Consider the following 13,608-nt stretch of genomic DNA (forward strand, 5'->3'; position numbering starts at 1 on the left):
TGCAAGGAGCACGCAGCACCCCTTATAGGATGTGGACACTCCCCTTGCAAGAGCAGGAACGTGGAAAGTCCATTTAGCTTCCAAGGATGGAGATACAGATCACCTGCCCTTTGTCACAGAGCTTGATGCTGGAATGGGGCAGTCTAAGCCTTAGGCACATCACCTGCCTCTTGCCGCGTAGTTTGAACATGAATGGAACCCCCGGGCGAGGTCATCTGCCATCTCAACATTCCTGGAACATTTTAGCATGGGTGCGGGGAAAGGTCAGCTCAAGGTGCAGATCGACATGTACGTGGTCAGTGAAACAGAGGTGAAATGGACACTGTAGTCACAAAGATGGTGGGGCACATGGCAACTTAGCAGATTCAGGTTTCACAGTCCCTCCTTTTGCCATGGGCAACACCTCAGTCAATATCGATCCGCATAAGCTCGTCTATAGCTTGTTGATACAGTATTTTACTATCTTTGGTGCGTTGAAGCGTGGTAGGTGAGGTACATCCGACAGCACAGACAGAACAGAGTGCGAGAACGCAATGGATGCACAGCCAGCAGAAGAGCAGAAGGGCTAGTGGAATCAGTAAGACCGTTATCATTTTCCAACCCCAGGAGACGAGTAGTTGCCAGAGTCCAGAGCTCCAAGACCAGGGAGTTCCAGTTTCTTGATGGATTTCGGAGGCAATTCGGTGAAGCTTGGAGAAAGCATTATATACTAAAGGTGATGAATCAGGAATATACACACAACAGCTTGCGCCGATGATGCGGCAGGCTCCTCCCCTATCCGCTAAGATTATATCTAGCACCATACGATTTTGGAGAGCAACCATGCGGGTGGCATCAAGTTAGCAGTTGGTCATTTTGTCCTGCAGTCACATTAATTGTTGCTTCAAGGACTCTGGTTAATCTTCTGATCTGGAGGCTGTTGGACATAGGACCCCAGTACAGCAACCGTCCTTTCATAGCATCATAGAACTGTTGACCTGTGGTGTCTGTCTGGTCCACATCTGGCAATTGTCTTTTCTGGCGGTGGTACATATTGTCTCTGTTGAAAGCGGGTGGCAGGAGGAAAGCAATGTAGCTTGTACCACTCCAGACAGGGGGTAACCATGTGTAAGCTCTGTTTCCACACACAAAATGCAATCCTGTAGGAAGGCAGAGCTATGGGGTGAAATTATCATAAGTCATTGTAGTATTGCATAGACTGACTCCTACCGGTATTTTTCCTCGACCTTGCAGACATAATGTACCAGGGCGTGGCGTGACAGAAATGGCAACTGTTTTAGCTCGAATGGTAACGAAAGTGTAACCCCATGTACCTTGCATAGGGGTGGACATGATGGTACGCATTGGTGCTGAGTCAGAGGCATTACAGATGGTATTGTTGTGGGCATGGAATGTCCAAAGAAAGGGCTGAAATGTGGTCAGGTTGCCAGCGTTGTCACGTGAGGGAAAGACGTTTGTCAGGTTGTACATCAGAGTGCAAGTATAAGCAGACGAGGCAGGGATCACTAGGAACTGTACGGTGTGTTGAGTTGCATGAGGTAGAAGTCCACAAAAATAACAGTCATTCGCACCTGCAACATGATTAAACTGATGCAGCATTTGGATGAAAGTTTTATTACTGAATTCAGAATGTCTGTTGAAGTGAGAATCAGGCCACGGAACATACGAATGTTCAGGGACTTCAGATGGTTGTGGGGTGTGAGGCAGGACAGTGTGATGGGCTGGAGCTGTTTCTTCAATAAATCAGAACACTACACTGAACAGAACAGCTAACGTAGTCAGGACAATCAGTACTATTGTCCGGGTACTGTAAACTCTCATTCTAGCTTTCTTCAGCGTGGGGGTAGTATCACGGGTGCATGTGACCTCTGGATCCATACCGTTCTCGTGTCGTTGACTGTTTTCCTCATCGAGGGGAACATTGGCAGACCTGGGTGATGGCCCTTGTTGGTCAAAATTGTTCAAGGCAGTGCGTAGTCTTTGGTACTCATGAATAGGACGGATCGTGACATATCCGGGTTTTGGGGAGATTGGTCCCACATCATCGTAACCTCCAGCCAGAATTGCTCTACAAGTTTCCCGAGAGTACTGCAATGTCCCTAATAGCCGCCGTTCGTTGTTGGTTGCTTCACTGACCAATATCTGCCCCGGTAACCCACTACTAGGGGTACCCAGGACCCTCAGTCAGGTTTTACTACCGCACTGCAGCAATGGACAATGGAGTACTAACGGCCCTTGGAGCTGGGCTTGTTCTTCAGCTTAGCCTTGAATCAGAGGTAGTATCCGTCTGTTCCTTCGTCACAAAGTTCTAGTTCAGGTTCAGAATCAGAGTCACAGTCTATTGGTCTGTTGTGGGTCAGAACTTCTTTGTGAACTTTCAAGTTGTCTTCAGTTATGGGATCCACTTTTCTGCAGTGGGAGGCATGAACCCAGGATTTCTTTACCTCTACTCGCAAGGCCATTCTGGTCACCAGCAGTACCTGCAAGGGACCCTTCCAGCCAGGCTGCAGAGACTGGGTGCGTGCAAAGTTCTTCACCACAACAAAGTCTCCGGGTTTGATATCATGGCCAGGGCCCTGAGATCTGTCTGTGATGGAGGCCCGGACCTGTTCATTGAGTAAAGACATTGTTTTTGTGAGTTCGTACAGATAATCAGTCAACACTTCCTGGGGAAGGTCACTCAGGGATTTCGGAGATGGGGCATTCCAAATATTCATAGGTCTACCAAAAACTGTCTCGTAGGGCGTAAGGTGTGACTTAGAATGTGGGACTGATCGTATAGACAGCAGAGCTAGAGGTAGAGCATTTACCCAATTCAATCCTGTCTCAGTTGCTATCTTAGCTAATTTCTCCTTCAGGATTCCATTATAACGTTCCACTAATCCTGCTGCCTGGGAGTGAAATGCAGCATGGAATTATTGCTTGACTCCCAGTCCCTCTAAGATGTGTTTGACTGTCTGGCCGATGAAATGTGATCCTCAATCACTTTGCATCAATCTACAAAGGCTATACCAGGGAAAGAATTCCTTCAGGAGTACTTTAGCTGTAGTAATGGCAGTATTATCCTTGGTGGGGTATGCTTCCACCCATTTACTGAATGCACAGACCACCACCAAGACATACTTGTAGCTGTTGACTCTGTTCATCTGGATATAATTCATCTGGAGGACTTTGAAAGGGGCAGAGGGCAGTGCAAATCCTGCTGTCGGAACCTTTGTTCCCTTTCCCACATTGTATCTTAAACAGGTCAGACAGTGCTTGACAAATCGCTCGGCCAGAGGTCTCAATTTGGGATGGTCCCATACTTCCTTGAGCATAGTATACATGGCTTGGGACCCAATGTGTGCAGGTAAGTGTGTCATTGTAAGAAAGGGAATAACATATGCTGTTGGTAGTTTCCACCTAAGAGTATCCTGAGATCTCCAACATCCCTCCTCATCTAACATACCATCTATTTTCCAATGCTCTTTTTCTTCTATGGCAGCGGATTCTTGTATGTCAATAATCCATTGTCTGGCATCATGCCATTTCTCAGCTTGTGGTTTTAGGACGTACATTGGTGCAGGTATGATTCCTAAGGCTGTGTTCCTGGCTGTGCTGTCGGCCAGAGCGTTCCCCTGTCCTACTTCGTCAATAACATTCTTGTATGCTGCGCATTTGATCACCGCTAACTTAGCAGGGAGAGTGATGGCTTCCAAAAGGGCATTAACCAATTCACCATGTTGTATAGGTGTCCCATGTAAAGTGAGAAACCCTCTTTCTTTCCACAGTAGTGCAAAATTGTGCACTACCCCGAAAGCATACTGACTGTCGGTGTAGATGTTTACAGTCATGCCTGTACTGAGGATGCAAGCGCGCGTAAGTGCTGTTATCTCTGCCGCTAGGGCTGATTTCTGTAATATTCGGGCAGTCTCAACTACTGTAAGTGCCGTTGTGAGAGAATAGACTGCAGATGTGGTGCCATTCGGGAGTTACAGGCAAGAACCGTCTACCCACAGGTGGCCTTCTGCATCTGGTAAGGCTGTGTCCTTAAGGTCCACCCTTCCCTTGGTTTCTGCTTCTGTTCGGAATACGCAATCATGATGGGGTGGCTGAGTGAGGGGGTCGGTATCAGGTAGGGGTAAGAGTGTAGCGGGATTCAGAGTGTTACAGCGTTGAATAGTTATGTGCGCATTTAACAGGGTAAGTTCGTATCCATACAGTCGGGCACTAGTAAGGTGTTGTGTTTTGGTTCTATTTTACAGAATATCAACGGCATGTGGTACCAGAACTGTTAATGGGGACCCTAGAACTATACCCTCTGTCTGGCGCACTGCAACAGCAGCCGCTGCTACAGCGCGCAGACAGGTATGCAAAGCTCAGGCAACTGGATCCAAAACAGCAGAAAAATAGGCACAGGGTTGTTTGTGTATACCATGCATTTGACAGAGAAGTGAGAGGGCATAACTTGACCGTTTGTGTAAAAAGAGAAAAAATGGCTTTTGATAATCAGGTGTACCTAAGACTGGGGCAGGGCCTGTCGTAGGGTCATGAATGCTTCCGCATACTGTGATGTCCAGGGAATAGGATCAGAAACATCTTTAATCATCAGGGAAAGAAGTGGCTTAATAATGAGTGAAAAATTTGGGACCCACTGTCTACAGAAGGAGGTGAGACCTATTAGTGCTCTCACGTCTCTTTGGGTGGTTGGAGTAGGGAAGTTCAAAATAGTCTGAATCCTGTCTGGTGTAAGAGTGCGTCCCTCCTTAGAAAACAGGTGACCTAAATAAGTCACCTGTTTTCTTCAATACTGCAATTTGTCTTTGGATACTTTGTGGCCATGTTCAGCAAGGAATTTGAGAGTCATTAATGATCCCTGTCGGGCCAAATGGGTAGTGTCTGCTGCTAATAAAATGTTGTTTACATATTGAATAAGAGCCACTCCCTCTGGGAGATGGATCTGGTCAAGTTATTTCTTCAATGCTTGGCTGTAAATGCTCGAACTTTCTGTATAGCCCTGAGCGGCGCAACAGAATCTTTACGATCTGTTCATTAGGATGAATCCAAAATGAAAACGTGAATCTTCATGAATTGGGATGGAAAAGAATGCATTTTTCAAATCTATGACCGAGAAGGCTTTAGCTGTAGGTGGAATCATGGTGAGGATAGTAGTTATGTCGGAAACTACTGGAAATTGTGGTACTACTATCTTATTTATGGCCCACAAGTCAATCACAAATCTGTACACTTTTTGGTGTGTAGCCGATCGTTTTAATACTGGCAAAATGGGGCTGTTGCAGACGTTGGAAGGAACCTGTTCCACCACGCCAGCCTGAATGAGGTCTGTTACAATTTTTTGTAGTGTGAGCTCTCCCTCTTTAGATATTTTATACTGTGGTAATCTAGGCAAGTGTGCACCTTCCCTGACAGTGATGTGAACTGGTGGCATCTGGATAGTACCAACATCAGTATCAGAAGTTGCCCATAAGGTGTTTGGGATGGTAGCTAAATCTTCCTGAATGTCTGGAAGTTGGAGTAGCTGTACAGACAGTTGGCACGGGGAAATATTGTCATACAGAATGACTCTAACATTATCTGGAGAACATCTGATTGTGGCACCGTAATGTTTTAACAAATCCAACCTCATGAGATTCTCAGGACAATCTGGTGATAGCAAGAATGTTGCAGAAGTGTCAGCACCGTTGATAGAGAATGGCGTAGGTTTGGAAAGGGGGTTCACAGAGGGCTTACCATCGAACCCAGTCGATGTAATTAGTTTGCCGGATGGAGGAGCCCTCGGAATCATTGGGGTGGTCAAGGTGCTGCGGGATGCTCCTGTATCCACAAGGAAACATCCTTTAGTGCCAGCCACCGATGCTGTAACATAGGGTCCCTGTTGATCTACACATACCTCCACTGGTTCCTTCCCCCATCCTTGATCTCCCTAGGCTGACCAATATACTGTGCTGATCTCAATATCGTCTTCGGCATAATCCTGAAGGGTAGCCTGGCGTTCTGAATTATTATCAAACCTGTTGACTCTATATTGATATTGGGGTCGGGAGGGGGTGTTGAACTGTCGCGGTTGCGTTTTGCCTGTGGCAATGTTATCAGCTAATATCGGGCAATCCTTCTTCCAATGTCCTGGTTTCTTGCAATAGGCACAAATATCAGTAGACTGGGGACCAGATTGATATGATTGCTGGTTCTGTACTGGAGTATTTTGTGTTTTCGGGGTGAACCTGGTATTTTGCTGACGGACATTATTTGTGTTGCGACGGCGATTACGGGTGTCGAACTGGCTAAGCAACACTTGTTCTTTTAATTTCTTCTTTTTAGTCTCCTTTTCTTCTTCTGCGTTTTTGTACTGAGCCTCGTAATATTGTGCCATTGTCAATACAGTGGCGGGCATTGCCGCTGGCCAGCTACTTTCACTGGCCATAAGCCTGTTCCCCACTGCTGGTAAGAGCCCTTTAAACAAAAGTCTGAATAAGCAGGTGGCGACCAGTTTCAGTCGCAACATCCTGACCACTGAAATCGGTATATGCCTTTCCTAGTCTAGTAAAATAATCAGAGACTGATTCATCAGTATTCGGTTTGCAAGCATTGAGAAGGGTGCAATCTACCTTTCTCTCTGGAGCGAGAGTTTTTAGTTTGGCTAACAGTCTTTTCGGCAGAGCTAATATATCTTCATGTGGCTTTTCACCAGGTTTTCTCTCTTTTTCCCTTGTTTCCAGGTCTTCCCATGTATCATGGAAAGCTGCCTGATTGTTAACATATCTGAGCGGTTTCCAAAGCTCGGCTGGCAATATAAGGCCAAAAAATTGAGTGATGTCAATTAGTGTCAAGGTATAAGTGTTCAGTATCTGCTGGACACTCTCATAGAATCCCGTAGGATTCTTTCTGGTGTCAGGTATATCTTTTTGTAACTGTAACATCTCAGCCTTTGTTCAAGGAGTATATACAAAGCTAAACATTAATCTGGTACAGGCATTCGGGTCATCTGGGTTATTCAGGACTGTTCCAGTACCCCGTGGAGGGACATAGATGGGGGCGGCCTCTTTGACTTGCATCTAAACAATACTCTCTGTCTGACTATTGGAATGCAGAGTATTTTTTATCATTGCTAGTAATGCATCTCTGTCATTTTCTGTAGATTCACCATCGTGCAAGCGCCTATATATTTTCCGTAAATCAAGCGGTACTTCCACCCTTTGGTCCTCCTGTTTGGCCATAAGGTGGTAAGCCATTCTTTCTAAAAAAATAGCTCTTTCTTGTCGAATGTACCTGACCCTCTGCTACGGCGTGGATGTCTGAAGGGGAGGCACAGTCAGTAATTAGTTTGTAAGCTATGCGATCTATTTTTTTTTTTCCTTGTCTCTGAGTCTAGGAGAATGTGACCTTTTATACTCGCCTGGGTCGGAATCCTAACTGCTGTCTAAATCTCTAACCTCCTTTCGGGGTCCCTTTTTGTCATATTTCTTCACAATTTTAGGAATAACTACAGGGGCAAGGGTTTCAGTCTCTGGGTCAAAGACCTTCACCTGAGCCGGTGGGGTTGGGGCGTCAGAAATGGGCAGGTGCTGGCTGCGGCTGTATCAATTGCTGTGTTTCATGATAAGCGGGAGGTCTAAAAAGCAACATAGCATCGTCTTCGTCAATTTTTGGGGGCAGTAAGGGGTACTGTCCTGTTGTGTTAAGTCGGTGTTCCCTATCACACCCTTCTATATGTCTCTCTATTTCTCATCCTCTAAGGGCTGCGCTTTCTTGCTGAGCAAGGTTTCCGAGTGTCTTATTTTCTCTAGCTTAAGCTCTTCTCTTTCTTTCATTAATTTCTTTCCCCCATAGACCAAAGGAATCAAACATACTTGTTCGCACCTTCCGTCTATGCAACTGCTCTTCCAAATATGTAAGTTTAGGTACCTCAAAAGTACTGAATACAGGCCACTGTAACTCAGCATTATTTTTTGTGTATATCAGCCATAATTTAGTATAAATTATACCGGAAATACCATATTTGATGTACATCTCTTTATTAGGGGTCCCCTCTGGAAGGGCTGGCTGACTTTCTACTAACACATCCTGATTGTTCGAGCAACAACAACAGAGTGTACAGAATTTACTAAAAACAGGCATGTTTACTGTACTTAAATAATATTTCTCTCAGAAACCAGACAGTTCCCAATCAGGAACACATTACCTGTCCTTCGGTCTTTGCAAAGATCGAATCAGAAACCATCAGTCAAAATAGAAAAACAGACACATGCATGCGTAACTGAATCAGTATATAAGAATTATTTTTATGTCGCTTAAAGCGACCCTACCCGATGTGTTTCCCCGCTTCCGGGTGGTTCTCCTCCTTATTTTCCAGACAGACTAGACGGACCAGAAAGGGATTCCAGTCAGGACTGGGGCCACTGTAGTCGAAGACACCGTAGAGGGAAGAAGATCCAGGAGACGTTGGCTGCGAAGACTCAAGTCTGCTTTCCGCAGGTGCACTCCTCAGTTACCGACCTTCCCCTCCTCTCCGGGTCGTCAAGCTGAGACCACCGAGTCTCTGATGGAGCCCCACGTTGATGCGCCAATTGAAGAACCAGGGGGTCTTAGAAGTAGACCACCCAGCGGTGCAGGAAACACCCAAGTCCACAGCTTCCTCCAAGTACGCTAAAAGAAATGGAAGACCACACCACTGGGAGTGAAGAAACACAGGTTTATTAATCTCACACAGGAATCTTTAGAGATGGAAAAGTGTCCGTGACCCACTGGAGGTAGGAAATGGGAGACTGTTCGACTTGCAAGGAGCACGCAGCACCCCTTATAGGATGTGGACACTCCCCTTGCAAGAGCAGGAATGTGGAAAGTCCATTTAGCTTGCGAGGATGGAGATACAGATCACCTGCCCTTTGTCACGGAGATTGATGCTGGAATGGGGCAGTCTAAGCCTTAGGCACATCACCTGCCTCTTGCTGTGTAGTTTGAACAGGAATGGAACCCCCGGGCGAGGTCATCTGCCATCTCAACATTCCTGGAACATTTTAGCATGGGTGCGGGGAAAGGTCAGCTCGAGGTGCAGGTCGACATGTACGTGGTCAGGGAAACAGAGGTGAAAGGGACACTGTAGTCACAAAGATGGTGGGGCACATGGCAACTTAGCAGATTCAGGTTTCACACCACCACAATAGGGCATGGGACAACAGCTCAGCCCACTTCAGGAATTGGCGCTCCTGCACTATGAGCCACAACATTATGCCTGAGCTGATGTGTACATCCGATGAAAAAGAAGTGGACTTTAGAACCATTGCTGTATGGTTAATAGATGGCTTTGCCATTGCTTTTTTATGTTCCAATCTTTATCCTTGTTTGATTTTTTTTGTTAATTTCTTGTATATGTCAGTTATCTTTCAGTTAAAGTTACTGAATTCAAAGATAATATAATTTTTTCTTTTCAACAATAAGAATAATATTTGCTGAATCTAAAGCAGCTATCTTTACAGGTAAAATTAATTGCCTTCTAGGAAGCACAAACACCGTTATGTTAACATTATATCACATTTAATTTAAAATTTTAATTGCAAGGGTATGGATTTCACGTTTCAGTTACATAATGTTTTCTTTTTCCTAATATTCTTTATTGTGGCATACGCTTGAAAAAACAAAAAACATACTAATGACCATCACTGGAGCTTACCAAGGACAGGTCGATTTGGCTTTGCCAGTGCTTGATTCGTGTGCCATTTTGCCATCTCCATTCGTTTGACTTTTCCGGTCTCTAATGTTTTGCTTTCATAACCATTGTCCGGATTATCCTTTTATCCTGTCTCGTCAGTCTCATGTCATCTATTTACTGGGATTATCCATTACTTTATACACCTCCAGTGACATTTGTATTTCTTTTGTTTTCGTGCAGGCACTCATACTGAATGAACTACCGCAAACTGGATGGGATGAAAAAACGTGGAACTATGTTGGCTCCGAAACTCGCATCATAAAAAATAGTGCACTGATTTAGATGACTCGAAAGGCCTGTGAGAGCCTCTCCTCTGATCAATTCACCACACATGCAACCACTTGCTGTCATTGAATTGGACTAAATTATGACATCTGGAAAGAAAAAGGTCCATTTGTGAGGGTTTTTTGGGTCTTTGTACTTTAAGTACCATCAAACGTCAAGCCACCGATGGCGGAAACTCCATTCTTTTGAGACAGCTGGTGTTATTACATATTTTACAGATTCAGAATAGATTTAATTTTGCAAACACCTCATCATAAAATGTAAGTGGACTGGAAGGCTCACATCTGATCTGTAATGGCTGCGTTGCTGAGCACAGAGCAATGCGGCATCAGATTGGACCTGCTCAGCTGCCTGACCACTGAACACTGTGACTGTTCCGGGCAGTGACGTTTTCTTTCTGTGCCACGAGATTGCGCGGCCGCGTGCACTCCTCACAGAGCAGTTACACACTGGCGACACACAAAAGGATCAGTTCGACAAGGAAGCTCTTTCTTATCAGCCTCCCCAGCTGGCATTCACTCACTTCAGAGGCGACCATCAAACGCGGTGGTCCAGCTAGAGATCCTGGGCGGCGGGGAGGGCTGGGAAGAAATAAAGATGCACCTGAATATAGCTGGAAAGATAAACTGTTTTTCAATAGTGATAGTTTTGCGTGAGAGGTAACACAAAATTCAAGCAAACAAACACAATGGTCTGGGACCCAAGAATTAAATCATGTTGCTATGGTTCATTCAAGACTAACGTACTTTGTACAGCAAGCGGGAACCATTACAATAAAGACCGTTTTACGTCCACTTTAAATAATCATAGAGGCTATTTTTCTTCTAACTACTGGTACGACAAAACCATCGAATTAAAGACTATACCTGGTACACATGTCTGCATTGTAATACTGGCGTTTCGCTGCAAAGTAGTTCTACTCATTGTAAGACTTCACAAACTAACAATTCTGTGTGTGTCGGTGGGTTTGTTTGACCAGTGGACTAAAGTAGCCTCTTCGGGATCTGAGTTTGTCCCCTTCGTCATAGGCTTGAATCCTGTAGAAGAATCCGGGCATCTTGTCATCCTTGCGAGGGCAATACAACGAGCAGCACTGGGTTTGGTAAAAATAATCATGTTATCTGTGGTGCTACACCTGTGCAGGTTATAATTGCATAGCATGAACTTTGGCTACACCTGTGCAGGTTACAATTGCATAGCATGAACGTGCACTTAGCACATGTTTCTTGTGTGGTCTAAAAACATTAAAATGTGTTGCACTTACCACTGGGGTGCATTTACTATAGGATTAGCGAATCTACATATACCGTGTGCCTTAATTGTAATTAAATGATGTATTCTTTGAAGACTTGGTGAATAAATTATCCTTACTTAGCAGATCTGTACTCCCTAAAACTAAATTCGATTTATATTATACGTGCCTTAATACATTACATGGTAACATATAACAATTGTCTTCACTGGACTTAATGAAATAACTTAATTATAATGTCCACTAAATGATCACAATAAATAGTCCCAAGAACATCATTTAATGCAATAATATTGTCAGAGAAGGACGACCAGATCAAATGTGCATATATCAAATTGCAGCCTCAACCATATTGTGCATTAAAGTGAAATAGTGAACACTTTGTGCTTGTGGAAACCTCTAAATGGCGCAAGTGAAACCAGTGAAAAAATATATTTTTTAAATGTTACAGCGTATTGGATAAGAGTGCAAGAGGTGTGGCGCAGCGACCAGGGTGCCTGACTCTGGACCACGGCGTTCATGGTTCGATCCCCGGTGCCAGCGGCAGGTTTGCCCAGCACAATGTGACTCTGGGCAATAGCTCGCTTAATCTTCCCGACGGCCCCCAGCACCTTGACACCCTCGGGTAATTGTGTGCTTTACAAATACTGAATTTCAATTCAAACTGAGGCTATGCATGAATCAGTACAGTTGTAACAAAATATATAATCATGTCATAATTCAAAGTCAAAATGTTCACTTGTACAAGTCGACGGCATTTCGACCTTCATGACTTGAGGTCAACATCAGGACATTAATAACACAGCATTCAGTGATCGCTGCTTGGAGTGATCGTGGGTCGACGTGGTCGGGTATTTAAGTCCAGACGTCTAAGCGCCAGTAATCAGTTCACGTCTACAAGGGTGCGGAAATACGTTGTGGGAAGGTTTCACGAAACACAACTCACGAGTAGGGCAGTTAGGAGACAGACCCAGGGGGGGTCTCGATAGAAATGTCTAAGGTGAGGGTCCTAATGAGGTACCCTGGAGTGAGTGAATGAATCAGAAGGGAGGTCAAGATTATTGTATATAAATATTTACTGAAATTACATTTCCACACTATCATTTGTGTGCAGTATAGTTTTATCAGTAAAACTGTATGTCTGTGCAATTCTTGTGGCCATTTCAATGGAAAATGTGCTGTCTGTAAATGTCAGTGTGCTACTACACAATGCTTTAATTACATTAAAATATCACCCGCCGCGTGTTCATTAAAGCTAGGTGGGTTGCAGAAGCTTCTCATTCTAAAATTTGAGACATGGCTCTCAAAAACTTTGGGAAGCATGGCCTTAGATACGGAACTCACTTTGAACCCATAGATCAACTCACCCTCCTTAAAGCCACAAGAGAGTTTTCCCGGTACTGAAAGTTTTGGATAGATTAAACCTCTGCAGCACTTGCAAGGTGTCATTAAACTGCATTTCTACTCACCAGCTTTCATTGAGTGCTGAATTCAACAGGTTCCCAAACTGGCTCCAAGTCTTAAACAGTTCTAATCAGTCACAATTAACTTTCTTAAAAACATTCCACTGGAATATCAATTACCCAGCTCATCACCTTTAACACCCTGTAAATGGCTTTCCTTTGCAAAGGTAAAGTTTGATTTCTTCACTTGATTCAAAGAAATGACTCGCCACTCTTCTCATTCATTTCTTGCTTCCGAATGATATGTTAACACTGAAGCAAGAGAGTGAGAGAAATGCAGACTGGAGAAAACTCTAGTTTCAAAAGGAAAAACACAGAGCAATTGGAATTTCATTTAAGTGGACTAAGCCATGCAGAGGAGCACCACACATAGAACAATAAGCTCAAGGATGATCTAGAGTGAGCAGCAGGCATGGAGTGATGTTGCAAAGCAGTAAATTATATTCCAAAGCCTCTCAAAGAGGAAGTGGTCAAAGGAGGAGTGTAGATATACGGGGAAGTAATCATAGCCATGTTAATTTGGGGAGATTTCTGTTGGATGTCTGCCTCTTCATTATTGCTATGTTTTGGATGTTGGAAGTCCCATGGAACTACTAAGCTGAAATGGCTTTAATCCAACTAGTAAAACATGAGAAGGAGTTTCAGGAATAAAACTCCCAGGTTCGGGTGCCAAATAATTAGTGTCCATGTAGAATTGTCAAAAAGAGGAGGGATACAGAGGTGCTGAAATCCTGGTTGCTTCTGTAGAATTACACACTTAATCAACGTATTCACTTGGAGACAAGTCCCTTTCCTACACCTGCACGAAAAAATGCCCCACAAGAATAGAACACCTGCAAGAAAATACGAGAAACTGCCCTATCAACTGAGGAAGAAACAGCTCTTGCTATGGGGCCAGATTG

This window comes from Triturus cristatus, chromosome 4_1, assembly GCF_964204655.1.
Source record: "Triturus cristatus chromosome 4_1, aTriCri1.1, whole genome shotgun sequence".
Taxonomy (NCBI): Eukaryota; Metazoa; Chordata; class Amphibia; order Caudata; family Salamandridae; genus Triturus; species Triturus cristatus.